This window comes from Myodes glareolus, chromosome 1 (genome assembly GCF_982192425.1).
Source record: "Myodes glareolus chromosome 1, mMyoGla1.1, whole genome shotgun sequence".
Classification (NCBI taxonomy): domain Eukaryota; kingdom Metazoa; phylum Chordata; class Mammalia; order Rodentia; family Cricetidae; genus Myodes; species Myodes glareolus.
In genome coordinates this window covers 93,220,041-93,238,619 of record NC_142026.1, presented here as the reverse complement: position 1 = coordinate 93,238,619, position 18,579 = coordinate 93,220,041, and the positions used below count along the sequence as shown (strand labels likewise).

Genomic DNA, 18,579 nt, shown 5'->3' with positions numbered 1-18,579 from the left:
GCTCCTCAATGGAAGAACACATATCCAAGAATCTGGACAGCCTAAAGGGTCTTGAAGAATTTTTTCAAAATAGGAAAATTGGGTAGATAGAAAAGAGAGTGTGGATCTTGGAAGAGTAGTGGGAAGGGGAAACAAGTATGATCAAAGACGTGATATTAAGCTCTCAAACAATTAATAAGGAAAATAAAGTCAAAAAAGAACTTGTGGATGTATTTCCTTAGTCTCTCTGTGTGTGCCTGTGTGTGTATTCATGTGTACATGTTTGCTTTGTGTTTTCAATATATTAGAATCCTTTGCACTGAAATAAAGATGGATTTCTGGGCTCCTTTGGATTTGGTACCTACTCTTATTGATCTAGGTTGGTGAAAATGATGTGTTAATTTTCTACAATCTATGTACAAGTCACCCATGCTCTAAGTACTAACCTGATAGAGTAACTGTCACCTTTGAAAGCTTTTCCTAGTTTAGTCTGTCTATGTCGTCTATCCCATATCGCTCTTGCTTTTAGTCTCTCATATGTTTTGTTTTAGATTCAGACACTCTGAAGTCTCCTAGTAGCCTGTAGCCAAAGGTAGGAATGATTGATGTGGAGAATAGCCGTGTCTATGAAAAGGCCAGCACGGAGGTGCATGAGATGTGGCATTTTTAAAGAGAATGCATTTAGCCATGCTCACATTCAAAGTCTGGGAGTGCAGAGAAGAAACCAAATTCTGCTTGATAATAATATTTGGAAGTGCACATGAGCATCCCCATTTTTAAATCCCCTCTCAATCAAATAGAATGAATAATTGTGTATTGTATTCTGGGATTAAGATCCACTTTGTGATTTATAGCCCTTATCAAAAACTTGTTTAACAAAAATACTAGAATAACCATAGGGGAAAATGCTGTCTTCCATCAAAAATATATCTATTTCCACAAGCAATGTTTAATCATAGCTACTAAGAAAAGCAATTTTTAAAAAATTGATTGTAATAATTACTTTCCAGGTGTTCGCAAACAGAAAACTTCCCAGGACAAGCAGGAGGTGAGGCAAGAGCATGGGACACCCACTAGCCAGATAATCCTCGCTGGAGCAACTGAGAAGTGTCTGAATGTAGGTATGTGAACGGCGGACCTCTCTTTAACCTTACTTTAACCACACTGACTACCTCACCAGCACTCTGAAGGCAAGCTTGCATGCACACAGGAGTGTCCATGCAGAGCCTCCTGATATGCGCCACCAGCGTGAGGGCTTCCTAGTCTTTTGAGCTGTAAAACGTGGTTTAAAACAATCTACAACGTGATTGTCAGTCTCCTCCCACTCTCTAGTCTCAATATTCTCACTTCCTCCTTACTGAAACCTATCCTTCTTTGAATGAAGAAATTCTTTTTCTTTCACGTCTGAACTATCTAAAATACATTTCCAAATAGCGCTTTGCTGGTCTTATTTCTCCTGTCATAGGGAAGATATACAGATTAGGAGCGTATACATTTGAAGTAGATAAGTTTGAGGACCCACTCAGGCAATCTCTTGTTGGGGGACCTAGGTAAGGCTCTATGTTAAATCATTCCATTCTTTAACTTCCTTGCCTCCAAAAGTGAGGATAATAAGACTGTCAGTAGGTTCTCACCCGTGTGACAGATACCGGAGATAAACAGCTTCAAGAAGACAATTTGATTTCACAGTTTCGGTGATTCTAGTTCATGGTGAGTTGACTCCATGTTTCTGACTCTGTGTTGACCACTAGGGCAGAAGGACTCAGTGAGGAGGGTTTTAGCAGCTGATGGCAGGCAGAAAACAGGGAGTGGAAGCAAGGATCCAGGACAAGATGAATCCTTTAAAGACACACCCTCCATGACCTGCTTCTCCAGCCTGACTCTATCCTCTGTTCCCCAAACCCTTCTCACACTATCATATTATTCACCTATCAAAGGCTTTAGTCATGGCTGAGGGAAAGCCTTCACAATCCAGTCACTGCAGAGGGATGAGCCCTGCCAGCTGAGAGAAAGCGTCAACCATCAATCTTGTGGCTTTTATACATTGAAATTGTGCCCTCATGTTTACAAGGCAAATACTTTGCTGAGTTATCTCCCTAGCCTCAAGAATGTAAAATATGTTTAGCTGATGATAAGTACTTTTTATTAATGGATTGTTTTGAATTGGGGTAGACTTATACCTACTGGATTATTTATTTGTTTTTGTTTTGTTTTGTTTTTTGGCATTTGAAGTATTTCTGTTTGTAGGCACTGAATAAAAGAAGGAATGCTAGTATCTTTTAAATTTTGGGTCATTCTATAATTAGGATGAATCAAGTAATGGAAGCAGCAGAAATATTTAACATATTCCTTTTTAATGTTGATTTTCATTATTTTTATTTATGTGAAAGTGTAAATGTCTATACAGCAGGTGCCTGTGGCTTAGAGGCACCTGATCCCCTGGAGCTAGAATCACAGTCAGTTGTGAGCTGCCTGATACAGGTATTAGGAAAACATTTCAGGTTCTTTGGAAAAGCAGCAAGTGCTTTTGACTTTTGAACCATCTCTCAATCCCTGTTTAACATATTTTCATCTCTTTATTCCCTAAGAGGCAGCCCCCCATCTTCCACCTTTCACCCTGTCCCACTTGAAGTGGTGCAGGTCAGACATAGTATCCCAAGCTAAAAATTAACCTGTAGAATCTGAGAGAATATGCAGAAAAAAAACTATAAAATTTAGATGAAAGAGTATTAAAATTCTTTTTGGAGAATTTACAAAGTTATATGGCAACATAACTAACTAGCCCATCTTGAAATCTCTTTCTGTCAAGGATGTCATACAGTGGATCCATGCTTCTACAGAAATTATGATGGTTTGTAGTAAATTGATGGATCCATTCTTAAATTCAACATTGCCCCCTGTGTCTACTAGACGATATAGTGGTCACAAGGGCAAAGTGAGCCCCAGATTTAGAGTCTCTATTTGGTCACTAATTTGAAGTGGTCTCAGGCACATTACATACCACCATGCCTCAATTTCCTCATCTCACATGACATTATTATGAGAATCAAAATATCTTATGCAATCAGAATTGAAATGATCAGAGGTCCTATAGCAAATTACAGGTATGAGTAAGAGATATGTAAATACTGATGCAGCTAAGAAATGGTTCAAAACTCCTGGAAAGCAGAGATCAAGAAATAGACATGATAAAAGAAAATCAAAGATGCAGAAACACCAAACTGTATAGAGATTCTGGGAGGAGGGAAAGGCTCAGTGCCAGTGTTGATCCAATCCTGTTCAATTCTCAGTTCTTAAATGTCAGAGACTCAGAAGATGGCATTTCTTGGGGGTTTGTTTGTTTTATAATTTGTGTTTTAAAACATAACTGCATGACCATAATCAACAAACTAGAAGCTTAGCAGAGTATCATTGAACCAAGAACACAGGAGGTTCTTGGTCTGCTGAGTAAAAAAATTCAATAGTAGATGCAGAGGAGATGCAAAACTTAGACTTGTATTACAATTAGAGAAATCCAAGTGTAAATATATATTTATAAAGTATGTGTCACATTCATAAGTTTGTTATCCTTTCTTCCCATGACAAATCATGGAAGAAAAGATGATCTTTTCTTGAGGGTATTTCTTCCTGAATTTCACTTAGAAACCCATGAGAGAAGGCCATCAAATGCTAATGATACTCTAATGAAGCCAGGTTTTTTAAGGGTGCTGAACTGGATTTCAAGATGCCTGTGTTAGTACTCACAAAATCCTGCCTATACCTTAGCTCCTTGGAGAATGGAAAGAACTTAGCTGCAGCTTCAAAGATGTTTATCCATGAACTTGTGGTATTTAACTGTCATGAGAAACTTCTGTAGTTGTCTTGATTACTCCATTTCTAACTCTTTGTTTAACCAGCCTAAATCAATAGATAAAAACATGGAACTCAAGATTATTGCATATGAGATTTTATTTAAAGAATGGTTAAATGTTAGGAATATTTCCTAATATTAGCTCCCTGCAGACGCAAAACCAATAAAGCCAAATCAAAACAAGCCAAATTAAGAAATATCCAGGTTTAATGGGAGATCTTCCCTCTCGGGTGGCCCTGTGGGGGAACCAGGAATCCTAGGGAATGCAACTCCTGAGAGGAAGAAAGGGAGACCACGTGTTCCTCTTTTGGGGGGTCATTTAAATACCCTGGGGAGTGGTCCTGACCCATCCCTGGGGATGGGGTCAGGACCTGGTCTGCTGGGATTTGGAGTCCAGACCAGGCCTGGGGGCTGGGATAGATGCGAGGGACAGGGGCCTGCTCTCCCAACTTGACAGTTATTTGGCAAACTATTCAGTTGGAACTTTACAAGTAATACAACCCCAAAATAGATAGTTTTTAATAATACATGGACACCACCCAGCATGCCTGGGATACCCTAAGATCCTCTATTGTGCTAGTCTTGGTTTTAATCTCTTAGATGCTGTAGGGAAGTGAATATATTTGAAGAATGATTAAGCATAAACTTCAGCTATTCTGATACTAAAAACATCTCAGTCTCAGAAAACTGAGAAACGCTTTGTTTCTTAGCACTTAATTGTATTCCTACTGAATTAAGATAATAGCTCATTAATCTGAACACATAGTATAAAGGTTTTATTTAGATGTAATAAAGTTACTACTGTTTCTTTGTATTCTTTTGTTCATCCATTTTTTCTGATGCCTGTTACTAGATTGCTTTGCCAATAACTTGTATTTTTGCCTACATGAGAACAGGTAATCTCAATGATAATCTTCACAATTTTTAGAAATCAGAGAGAAATGAGGAAAGCATTTTATTTGTGTTCACCATAAAAACCTACCCAGAGAAGATCTTTTTCAGAAATCTAAGACTCAGTTGGAGAATCTATAATCAATGGTTCAATTCTGTCTGTCCAATTTTGACTGTCAAGTATTTCTAAAATTATAAACTTATAATGCCAGCAATACTTTTGAGGTTTTTAACAACCTCCTTGGGAGGTGGCATTGATCATTATTGCTACTTCTTAAACATCTTGATGAAGAACTGGATGCCAGGATAATGATTACAGGAATATAAGAAGAAATGTTTAATCTGGGGCTTACTGGGGGTGGGGATATACTTCTCACTTATGAAAGTGTTTTGTAAGCTGTAGGTATCTATACAAATACTGTTCCCAATAAAGGTGTTTACAAAGGTACTATTACAAAGTATTAAGACACAATGGAGAAAGTTTCTCTGCATCTTTTACTTAAAGTGTTCATGAGCATGTGATCTTCAAGACACAGCAGAACAGCATTGTCTGAGAACACTCAGGCATTGTATCTGCTATTCATGGGCTGCCAGCTCCATGCTTGTCTTTGTTCAGGTTTCTATTGCTGTGGTAAAACACCATAACCAAAATCAACTTGGGGAGGACTAGTTTTAGTTCAGCTCATAACTCCTGGGTCACATTCCATGCTGAGGGAAGTCAAGGCAGGAACTCAAGGCAAGAAATCGGAAGCAGTAACTGATAGGGAGCCCATGGAGGATTGCTGCTCACTGTCTTGTTTCTTATGACTCATTCAGCTTGCCTTCTTATACAACCCAAGACCACTAGCTCAGGGGTAGCACTACCCACAGAGAGATGATCACTCCCACATCAATTATCAATCAAAAAATACACCACAGGATTGCTTAGAGACCATGTGGTCGGGGTGTTTTCTCAGTTAAGGTTCCTTCTTTCAAAACGACTTTAGCTTGTGTCAAGTTGACATGAAACTAGCAAGCACAATTCTGGACACTTTTAAATATTTGTCTGGCTGGTTAGTTTGTTGGTTTGGTTTGGATGTTTTTGTTTCTTTTTTTTTATTTTTTGTAAGGGGTGAGTGTGTGCATGTATGCACATGTGCACGTGTGTTAAGAATGTTACTGGAGAGATATTTCACCATCTTAGACAGTTAAGGAAATTGAGGCTCGTATATTTTAATAAATAATAAGATAATAATTGGTAAAGCCATGATTCAAACACATGCCCATTTTGATTCCAGTGTTCATGTTCTGTAATTTTTAGGTAAGTCAGAAGGGAATGAGTGAAAGAGACATGTTCATAATAAAAATAGTAATAATAGCTATCATTTATCAACCTGCCAGGTGCTGGGCTAGATAACCCAGGAGAGTTAAATCCATCATCCTAAGAAACAATTCAAAAGGGTCCAATCATCCCATCTTTTCCAGATGAATTAAAAGTTAACATGAGTTCCATTTGCCTTAGAGAATGTTCAGGTTCAAGGACATTGAATTGTCAGTACAAGAAAATACACCTGGTAAAGAACAGCACTGCTGGCCAGTCAGGTCTGCTGATCTAGGCCACCTATTCCATTCACTAGGGAGTATTATAGTCTAAATAAAACCTTCAGGACAGGTGGTGGTGGCACACAACTTTAATCCCAGCCCTTCGGAAGCAGAGACAGGTGGATCTCTATGAATTCAAGGCCAGCCTGGTCTACAGAACAGTCAAAGCTACGCAGAGAAACCCTATCTTCAAAAACAAAACCCCCCAAAAGACTCCAGACTAAGTCATTTGTGCCTTTTTTTTTCTTACTTTATTTTTTCATTGATTTTAGTCTTATTTAGAAATGTGTTTGCTTTAGGGTAGCAGGAAACTTTCACAAAGTTGCTACTTATTCAATAACTATGTATGAGGTTTTGTTTAAATTATTGCGGCCCATAGCCTCAAAATTAGATTTTAAAGTCACAAATCCATGTGCTCAACTTGAGGCTTCATCAGTTAGAGTTTCACAAAGAAGCAAACCATGAATGCAGATTTGGTAAATTCAGGAAAAGTGTCTCACCAGTATAAACTGTTCTGAAACATCCCAGGATATAACCTAATGACTTCCACGCTGATCTCATGAGAGATCTAGGGTAGCCCTTTGCATTTATTCATTGAACAGGTATCTACTGGCTGTTGCTACTTTCTACCTCCATGCTGGGGGCATTGACAGATAATAAGAACTCAAAAACTCCTCACTTCCAAGAGCTGTGTCAATTAATTAGTGAGCAATCACATGACACAAGATTTTATACTATAATAACAAAATAAATTAAAGTTAATACCAACCCCCCTGAAAAAAAAATAACACCCCTCCTATATCTGAAGAGAAGGCACAGACCAGGGAGGTTCTTATAGGGGTTGTAAGACAACAAAAGCCTTGTCCTGAGGTTCTTGTGCAGGAAAACTTCAAAAAGCACAGCTGGAAAGGGAGGCGAAACAGGACACCTGATGGCTTTAGTCTCCCTAAGCCCTGGCCTTTGGCCTCCATGTGATGGCAGGAGAGGGACATAATTAAAGCAGTGCTTTTAAAAAGATGAATTTGGCAGGACAAGGCAGGATGGATTGGTGGGACAAGAGGGGAGCAACAAAGCTGCTGCAGTAACTCAGGCCTCGGGTGATGCGGTCTGGACAGAGGTGGCAATAACAATAGACAGGGTGGCACCAAGAAAGACCAACGACCCTGTGACGAGCTCTGAGGATGCAAAGTGCATTGTGTTTTGGAATTTGTGTGCTTTGCAATGAAACATTATACACGATATTCCTAATAGTGGGTGCCACTATGGAAGCTAACTTTACTCAGTGCATCGTTTATTTTGGCAAAATATTCAGTCGAATTCCTGAATTACAAGAAGAAATGAATACTCATAAACTGGCTGAGGTGAGAAGTTAAGCTTTGTTCTGGCATAATGCCTATTAATAACTACTGCTGCAGGATGGCAGGATAAGCCAAACCACTTCTTTAAAAAAAACTAACCCAATTAGTGATGTTTCATTTACATACAAATTCCTGCTTCTTAGTTTACCTATTGTTAGAGTTTCTACCAACTGACTTTTTAAAGCTATGAATTAAGGGTAAAATAGCTTATTTTTATAAATACATCAATGTGGTATTCTACCTTATATGATGACTTCTCAGCGCATTCTTCTCGAGGTTGGTTCAATTGTCCTCAAAATGTCTCCTTGTGGCAATTATTTTATTTTTGCAGATAGGAAGCAAGAGTCCCAGAAAAATAAGTTAATGAGTTAGCCAAGGTAGTGAGGATTCAGGATTTTAGCACTTCCATCCAGGCCCTGTAGAGCACATGAATACAGTAGACTAGAATGCAAGTAGTAGCTCTAACTATGTTAGTAGAAATGTTGTCGGGTCAAGGGAACTTTCCTTTGACACCACACACATGCAGAAGGCAAGTGTCACTTCAGTCTTACTTGGATACTGTTTTAATGCATCAGGTAAAACAAATTGAAGCGTCTAGTATTAATTCATCCCCCACTTAGCATTGTTAAGATATTTATGATCATAATAAAAATGCTAACATATTGTTATCCATTTCCCCACCTTTGATATAAAAGCAAGCTTCCATTCTCTCATAGAGAGGAATGTTGTCAAAGTTTGATGGTAATTTATGTTGTCAGTCCATTAAGTTGATTTTATGGCAGCCAACACAACTATTGTCCATTTATGAGAAACCCAAAGACCACTCTAGGTCTCCACAAAGGCCATTTGATACCTGCCCTTTCATGCAGCTGACCTTGAGGGGAGTCCAGTCTGGTAATTTATGGTGAACACCATCTAGGAAGACCCATTTGCAAGATTCACTGTCATTTAGTACAAAATGATCAGTGCTGAGTCCAGAGACAATCTCAGGCCTTGACAGAGCGATCCTATCAAAAATATTGCCCACCCACCCAGGTGTCTGCTCCAATTATCTGGAGTAGAAATTAATACTTTTAAGAGCTGCTAGTTTTTGAAAGGTTATTACAATTTATTCCAGCAGTTTCTTTTGCCCATTATGATGAATTAGTTTATTACACCATTATTTTCCATGTCAGCTTTTTAGAAGATTGAGCATAATGTAGACACATTAGTGTGAATGGCAAACATACTATTTTATAGCTGAGTCATATATTTCTTTGAGAAAAATGTGCTCAGTTTTTAATAACGGGTAATTTTATGTTTATGTTCCCTAATGCTGTTGTCAGGTATTATTTATTTCTGTTTGGTAAGAACTAGAGAAGTTTCTTTTAAAATGCTAATGGTGGTTTAGACAGGCTTTAGAACCATACTAAGGATATATTACTTAAAAGCACAAAATATGAATTGCAAGTGTTTTTCCCTAAAAGCTAATATTTTCTAAGGTTTCTTGACACCAGTATAATATATAGTGACTTCTCAAGAGAGAATAATACTTTGATTTCAGTGTTTACCCTAAACGTAGTGGGGGAGGAGAGTTCTTAAAGATACTTTCTAAATCTTAATAGCTTTCAAGTCTTCTTTTAAAACTAAATGCCTTTTTCACATGTGATTTGTTGCTTTGTATAGTCATTTAGGAATACTCAGTAACCTATAGATACTTTGTAATGTGATATACTAGAACCTTGATGGTGATTTCTTCCCTCTATACATTCCTCCCTAGTGTTTCTACTAAGGTAGTAAGAATATGTCATTTCCCATATAATCAAATATTAAAAACATTTATTGTACTTACACATGATGAGATTGATCATATGTATTCCAAATAGTATCTAATACATGTTATCTTTTCCTATAGCAGATATATGTAGAGAGATATATTGATGTTACAGATATACATAAAGCAAATAATAGCTTAGTGATCATGGAGAAAGATGGGGAAAAGCAAATGCCTTTCAGAATTTCATACAGCAATATCATGTATTTTGATTTTATATTTGATTCCCTCCTTTCCCGGTCTCCTCCCACATATATCACATATATGCTAAATACCATTATGGGACAGGCATTTTAAAACAGTTGAAACATTTAAGACAACGTTGTACAGTTTCAACCTTTTTGTTTCTGGTACAATTATTTTTTTCCTGTAGGTTTTTTTTAAAGGAATACACCATTAAAAAGTCTAGTCTTTTATAAACTGAGCTCGTGAACAAATTTAGTCACATTTCAATAGCTTTCACACTGCCACCTCCCACCCAGCAAATGCTGCCAAAGGAAATTCCATTCTCTCATCAAACATATTTGTTTCCTGGGCAAATGTTTTCCATTTTGCAATATCTATTTTGCTGATATGACTGGAGCAAATGTTAATCTTTGAGATATTATGATTCAAATGTTTCACAAATTTTTCCAATTCTGCCATAATTTTATCTTGCTAAATCTTGCAATCTTTGTGATTGCCAGTTTTTCTGGGGTGTTAGGGCAGCGAGAGCAAAAGATAGAGGTTACTGAAACATTCCACAGGAGGAGCAGACCTGTGCCATTAGCACCCAGAGCTAGAAGGAAAAGTCACCAACATTCCACTGACAACCATGTGTGTCCTCCAGTTAACACCCCAGACCAGTCTCCTGATGAGACGCTGTAGATGAGATCAGGTTGTATTTTGAACTTCACCATCTTAAAACTGTGACTTCTTCCATTCAGGATAACGTGTTTGAGATCACCCATGCAGTTCTATGCTGTGATCTGTTCGTGGTGCCACTAACAAGAGAAATTTCAGCATCTCATGAATAAAAGCCAGGAAATAGTCTGTGTGACCCAATTGTACACTCCTGTGTAGTACAGGACATTTTGCCAGGCTGGGTATACCTGGTCAAGTGTAAAGTGACTCCTATCACTGTTCCTGGTTGCAATTACTGGACTTTAACAGGTGTGCATACATCCATCAAAACACATCTTTGTTAAACTCACTAATCCACCTAATTGAATGGCTGTTTATAAACTCTGAGCACTGCATGCAATCCTGGCTTAGTCCAAATAATCCCCCTCCTTTGACCTTATTTTCCTCATCTGCTACATGCAGAAAATTGTATTTCTTGCCTTATGGTCACTGAGGACAAAGTGATATAGTACATGTGACATGCTTCACAGGTTAATAGTAGTCAACACATTCCGCAAGTGACACTGTTCCATTCTGAGAGGTAACATTTGACAAAGTACTTCTAACCTACCTCTAGAAAGTGAAGCTTCTGTTCTCAGTATGACCAAGCAACACACATGCATGGAAGTAAATTAGAACTTGACACACAAATTTTATTCTTCCTTTTATTTATTTTAATGTGTGGGGAGTCCTCTTTGACCCCCCAAGACTGAAGTGCCTTCTGTGTCCTACACACTGGGCAATGCACAGGTACTTTACCATAAATAATCCAGACACTATCCCAGAGAAGATGAAACTATTAAAACCTACAAAAACAAAGGTGGTGCCAAACATGTGGGGAAAATTCAGAAGTACAGAAGACGGACTTCACCCCAGGAAGGCTTCTTGAAGGAAGGGACAGTTGGGCAAATAAATGCATAAGAATTGACAGATAATGGAGAAGGAAGAAATGTACATACCAGGATGCACCAAGCACAAGAAGCAGCGTTGGAAGGTGTAGTCCTGCCTTCTGTATGCTGGAAGCTTAGAAGACTAGAATAAGAAAAAAAAAATGGAAGCACATCAAAGATCAAGAGCTAGAACTGTATGATGTCTGCACATCTGGAAATGTCATGGTGAAACCCATTAATTCAAATAACTAATGTGCTCCAATAAGGACAATACTAAATAGCTTTCAAAACAAATAAACTAAAATACAGAAAAAAGAGAGAATGTTGCAAGAGCAAGCAGTGACCCATCTGTTAAGACTCCTGTTCTGTACTCGGGACTTTGTTATCAGGACAATTAGCACTCATCAAGCACTCTTACTTTATAATTGTTTCCTATTAATGCACAATTGACAAGTAAAGTTATATATACACATACATATGTGTGTTTGTATACAACATAAGGGTTTGAAACACAAATTACACCATGAAAGAGATAAATGAGGCTCCCTCAGGAAATTTGAAATACATAATACATTATCTTTAAATAGATTCCTCCCCCATCCTCCCATTCTCATCCTTCCAGCTCCTGGCAACCACTGTAATGTTTGTTGAAAAGCCATTGGATGCTTTTTAATTTAAGTGCCTTCATCATCAAATTTGTACATCAGAGAAGTCACTCTTGGTCTGGGGATAAACTCAGTTGGTAGTATTTTGCTTAGGATCCATGAAGTACTGCGTTTAATCTCAGCATGGCATAAATCAGACATATTCACCTGTTTTTAATCCCAGAGTTTGGGAGTTGGAAGCAGGAAGATAAGCAATTCTTTGCTACATAGTAAGTCTGAGGACAGTTTGAGATGCATGAGATTCTATCCAATGAAATAAAGAAAATTTAAAAGTAATGAAGTCATTGTTAGTGCAAGATGAGGATGAACTGGATAGAAATATAAAGAAGACTGGAGTGGTTAGGAAACTGGAGCAGTCAACCAAAAGGAAGCTAACGGAGGGCTGGATTTCAGTCTTAGCAGTAGAAATAGGGAGAAGACGGGTAGAAAGCATCACACTTGGTGATCTAGAATGGTCCCCTAATCCTAATGTCATCTCTGAAGGAAAGAGAGCAAGAAAAGGAAGATAAGGGGTCGATGATGAGACAGGTAAAGATGTCTAAACGCTGAACACACAGAAGCATTAGATAGCTGACTATGAATTCAGAAAAGAAGTCTTAGACGAAGATGTGACTAATATAATCTGGGGCATAGGGTAAGTTGCCTAAGCAGAGCTAACTGTAAGAAGAGACAGGCCTACAATGAGAAAACCCATATAGAGCTATGAGTGGAAGAAAAAGGACCTCAAAAATCCCTGAGGAGGGAGAGCATGGGGTGGTGGGAAGAAGGAAAGAGTGCTGCTTATCATGGTGACCAATGAAAAAGAGGTTTTGCAAGAAAGAACTGAACAGTCAACAGTATCAGATGCTGCAACATTGTAAAATAATCTGAACACTGAGAGAGTAACCTCTGCCCTTGACAACAAGAGCTTGGATATTTTGCTAGTGAAAGGCCAGCATTAACCAAGTCCGGGTACAAAGAAAAGAAAATTACAAGAGTCCATGGAATTCCTGGGAAATGTGATGAGCCAATAGTACATTCTATAAACACAATATTGAGATAATTACATGATTTTTTTCATCTGTGAAAATACATATTTTTAAGTTTGTCACGATATAATCATATATTGATTAGCTTTTGTTGACTTGACACAGACTAGAGTCTCCTGGGGAGAGGGTACCTCAGTTTGGGAATTGTTTTCATTATTTTGGCCTGTGGGCAAGTGTGGGGACATTTTCTTGATTAGTGATTGACATTAAAAAACTTAACCCACTGTTGGTGGTGTCACTTTTGGGCAGGGGTCCTGGGCTGTATAAGAAAGCAGACTGAGCAAGCCTTGGAGAGCAAGCCAGGAAGCAGTATTCCTTCATGGTTTTGTTTCAGTCCCTGTCTATATGTTCTTTCTTTGCCTTTCATCAATGATGTGTTGTGACCTGGAAGCTTAAGCCAAAAAAAGAAAAGAATAAATTCCTCTCTCCCCCAACCTATTCTGGCTGGCATTTTATCACAGCCACAGAAGGCAAACCAGAAGAGATATTAACAAGTCTTTCAACCACAATGAATTTTTTAATCACTAAATAATTACTTTTCAGTACTTTTTCTTTAATATTGAAAAAAGGCAAGGGTAAGGCATAGGAAAGAGAAATTCCTAACTAGAGAGAAGTTCGTGTGCTCCCATCTACATCTGGGGAGTCAAACTCGGAGCAGACTGAGGTGGGAGAGCCAGTGATTCATTTTGTGAGTGAAGAGGGGATGTGTCATAAATCAGAACCGGGAGCAGCCTGGCTGTGTGTCCCCGCTCTCCTCCAACGCTGAAAATTAATTTTCCTCGGGATTTTTTTTCCTGGCGGCTGTTATTTACTATCGTCCACCCAGACTAGCTCATTCAATTCTACAGGCAGTTCCCATTGGTACTCCAGGGAAGCGCACAGCAGATTAGTGGAAGGGGTTGCGAGAACTCCCTGGGAAAGCTCAGTCTCCACTTCCGGCTGCCAGCATTTGTCACCCCCTTTCCCACTAAGCCGAAGCCCAGTATCGAAAATGACATTTGTGTTTGGAAGAGATCTGAGAATGATCTGGTTTGGGGATGATCCCTTTCCAGAGTGTTTATCATCACTTAGGTGCAGAAAAGATTAGATCCTTTAGGGAACTCCGCATCTCCCCACAATGACTTCGTTGCTTCAGGGAAAGACCTTGGAGCAGTTGGCATGGTCTCTAGTAGAAACTGTGCCCCTGCTTCCCATTTCCTATCTCGCACCTGTCTGGATCAACAATTCTCAGGATGATCCAGACACTGGCCTAGGGGCCTTCACACATTCTGGCCTCGTTTAATTCCCATCAGAGGCAGGAGAGTAGCATTCTACTGGCATCCATTTGACCAAAGAGGGAAGTCAGAATCTGAAAAATTAGGTATTTTGTCTAAGGGTTTATTTAATAAGTACGAAGGAGGCATTCAGATTCATCCATATCGTTCTGCAGTGGCTTAGTAGAATGGGATGAATGTGCTAGTGTGTTTTCTCTTTTTCCTTTTGACTGGAGTCCACTGGTTTGGTTAATAGACAGTCAATAGTTTTGTTTTCTTTAATACTACAGTAATCTTTATTTCTTTCTCACTTATTTTCTCTATTGTATTTCTCTATGTTCTATTATTTACAAATCTATGAGATACTTAAAATTGGGGACAGTTTAGGGGAAAAGACAGTAATCATCAAAATTCAGTATCATAATAAGTTATAATTCTTAATAATAGCTATATCAGTGTTAAACAGAAAAGACACAATGCTACAAAATAATTTGCATTAATTCAGTTCCTAAGGGCAAAAATAAGGGAGTTAAGAGAATAGAAGGTGTCTGAAAAGGGGAGAAAGGAGTCTCTGTGATCCTGGAAGACATCTGTGAGGTGACATTTTGTTAAAGGAGCGGTGGGCTGCTTCCCACCACCTGACTCCCAGCTAGCTTTACCCTAAATAATTACACAGAAACTGTATTCATTTAAACACTGCCTGGTCCATTGTCTCCAGCCCCTTATTGGTTAACTCACACATATTAATTAACCCATTTTTAATAATGTGTGCAGCACCACAAGGTCGTGGCTTACCAGGAAGAATCTAACCCACGTCCATCGTGGAGAGGAGAGCCATGGCGTCTGCCCTCATTGCCTTCTTTCTTCCAGCATCCTGTTCTGTCTACTCCACCTATCTAAGCTGCTGTCCTATCAAAGACCAAGGCAGTCTCTTTATTAACCAATGAAAGTAACATATAGACAGATGACCCTCCTACATCAACATTTGGCAGAGGAAATGAAGGAACCCATGCATATCCCTACATGAAGTGGACTTCAGGAAGACGACACGTGCTCAGCAAGGATCTGAAGCAGGAAGGCCAACCTGGTGTGTGTTGCTACCCCTGCCTTCCAGAAACTGGAGCAGTGGCAGGGTTAGAGAAAGAGACTATCAGATGTAAAGGCACAGGATGATCTTGTCAGGCACTCTGAGTCTTTGGTCAAATATAGTCAATGAGTAATATTTACAGTTCGCCTTGCTTTGACACATCCTAACCACATTTTCACAACTCATTCTGCTTTAAAGTTTCCTTTCAGTTATAAAAGGGCAAAGGGAGGATTTGATCTGAAACCAAGATGAGCTGGATAAGAAAACAAGTGTGCTTCCACCCCCTGACCACTTCACTCCTGCCTTCTGAGGCAGGCAGCAATAATTGATCACAGATTCTCCTGTCACACTGTAAAAGGTCAGAGCTGAGCAAGAGGAGCACCATCCCAGACATAACATTTAACATTCAGATGTCACCATCTCTTTCTGCTTGCCAACTGTTTGCTGAGAGCGCCATGCAAAAGCTAAGGTCTCAGCATCTAGATTTGTCTATGTGTCTGTCTGTCCACTTCCCATCTAATCTTTCTAAGATCATGTCTGCTCCCCAGTGAATGGCTCCTGACACTACATGCATTCTGTGTCCATGAGCCTCCTAAGTAACTCTCCCTATGTCTTCTTAGCCACTTAAAACAACCTGAACTGGATGCAAAAGAGTCTTAACCATTCTGGGTCTTAGTTTATACATCTTCAGAATGGGTCTGATCTTTCTCTGGCTGCAGAACTTCTTTGAGTACTAGGGAGGCATTAATTATTTGTAAAGTAATTATTGATGACTTGGTAATATGACAGAATAAAAGTTGAAAGGGGTAGACTCGAGGAATTTGAAGCAGAAGAAATAACTGAGCGTATTTACATTTGGAACTAAGTCAATAAACATCGTCTGCCAAACCTGCCTGGGTGTAAAAAAGTGAATCAGATCTACATAAAGCAATGCATGAGACACTAGAGCAAAACTTTGATCTTTCCACCAAAACAACATGATAGGAATCTGTCTGGTTGTAAACACAAATATGAAAATAATTGTCAGGCAAACCTTGTTATGTAAGGAAATGGAACTTTTCAATGGATGCGTGGGAAAGAAGACTATATCAATGGAAATGCGGAAACAGTAGAAACTCCAAACAGCATTTGGAGTGCTTGGAAGTTTAATCAATTCAAATAGAACATTTTGTATTGTAAGTAGGCCACTTGTTCATCCCAGCTGCCCAGAACCAAAATAGTCACACAGAAACTATATTATTTAAAACACTGTTTGGCCCATTGGCTTTAACTTCTTATTGGCTAACTCTGACATATTATTTTAACCCATCTCTAGTAATCTGTGTATCACCACATGGCAGTGGCTTACTGGGTAAAATTTTGGCATGTTTCCAGCAGGACTACATGGCTTCTCTCTGACTCTGCCTCCTTTTTTTTTTTCCAGCTACCTAAGTTCCACCTACCTAAGTTCTGCCCTATCAACAGACCAAGACAGCTTCTTTATTCATTAATGGTAATCAAAGCATACATAGGGAAATCCCGCATCACCTCCCCTCTCCTGTTTAAATAAAAAGAAAGGTTTTAACTTTAACATAGTAAAACTACATACAACAAAACAAGTATCAAGTAAGAATTATAGTTACAATATTTATATCTACTTTATCTTTTATCATAACTAAGGAAAACTATAATTATCACTATCAATTCTTCAACTCCATCAAAGACTCCAGAAGGATATAGTATTACCTAAGTAAACAGAAAATGCATTGTAAGCAACTTCCAAAACTCTAGAAATGACAGAGACTCCTCACTGCCTGGACAGTCACCCAAAGTTCTTCTGTACCTTTGGGGCATCCATCTTCAGTCTGCTGGTCCTTAGTATCCAGCAAACTTTTCATGAAGCAGGAAATTTCTAAGACAGTTCCACCTATACTGACAGTTTGTCAGCCACTTTCTTCTGTGTCTTGCATAATGTCTGGCAGACTCTTTCATGAAGCAGGAACCCCGAAGAATTGTCTCAACTTTAGGCAAGTTCAGCAGTCATTTCTCTGCAGGTCCTGCTTGTCCAGTTCATCAAGCAGTCCAGGCAAGAGCAGTTTTTTGCCCAAATGGCTAACCAACTCCATAAGGAGCCTCCTTGAGGCCCATCTTCCTCTTGAAGTAACTTGGTGTTGCCAGGAACAGATGTGTCTCACTGTCATGAAAAGTCCTAAGTTCTTAAACATTTTAAATGCCATATTCTGCAGGTCTCTGAAAGATTTTAAGAATATCTATTTAACTGAAATATATCTCTATCTACCTAGAAAACCTAACTAACATGACTACAAGTTTGACTATTATAAATTATTACCTATTTGCTACATGTTTAAATTATACATTATATTTTTATATGAACTTCACAGTCACAATACCTTGATCAAGAGCAGAAATATATATATACACAATCTAACAAGATTGATTTGTATTAATAAACCAAGATATATATCAATGCAAATCTCTATAGCATATCCCTCTTTAAATGTAAACAAACATTTATAAACAATATTTGGGAATATGGCCATAGCTTTCTCCATACTTCTTCCTTCTTTTTTTTGGGTGAAGTAATTTTTTTGAGGGGTGTTCAAGGCATCCTTTCAGGGGTCTTGGTCCGTCAAACCATATTAGTGTGGAAGCAATGCTCAGGTTCTCATTCTCTGTGGAAACAAAATAAGAACCTCTTTTCTAAAGCATCATGTTCTTAGATTTGAATTCTGAAGTCAAGATACCTTGATAATATACATGTTCGTTTGGCTTAACAGCCCATACAATGAAATGTCTCTCTGTACCTAGCTCCTAATTTTGAAATTAGTGATTTCAAAAAAATCACAATAATATACATAATACAGACTTTCTTTGAATTTTTCATCTTTATGTGTCTTGTTTTTCTTTATTTCTTTAATATATGACCCTATGTACTCTGCATGTTTAAAGACTTTGTTCTAATTTATTATAAACCATTTATTTCCTTTTATAACTCTCTATACTCTCTTTTATCTTACAAGCCTATATATGTTTATCTAATACTGCGACCCATTTAGAGGTCTTTTATATGGATATGTCCTACTGTGTATCTGTAATTCTTTTCTGTCGAGGAGTGCTTCTTAAAATGTTAAGGGCTTCTTTAAAACTTAAGGGGCACCATTGATAGGGGAAATATGGTACTTCCTGCTTTCCTCACCCAGTCCAGCATGGTGGAGCTGCTCTCAGCTTCAGAGAGCCATGCACAGTGCCTCATCTCTAGGCACACAGCTAGTCCATGTTGCCACCAAGCAAACTGTATGTTA

General features: G+C 38.5%; 1 protein-coding gene across 1 annotated transcript in view; it reads left to right on the top strand.

Annotated features, from left to right (window-relative positions):
• Window positions 1-987: 987 nt before the first annotated feature.
• Hs3st5 (heparan sulfate-glucosamine 3-sulfotransferase 5) overlaps window positions 988-18,579 on the top strand; it is a 109,340-nt gene continuing 91,748 nt past the window's right edge. Inside the window, exon 1 of the mRNA XM_087910875.1 lies at window positions 988-1,100. The gene's annotated coding sequence lies outside the window, so the exon portion shown is untranslated. The remainder of the gene's footprint in view (window positions 1,101-18,579) is intronic.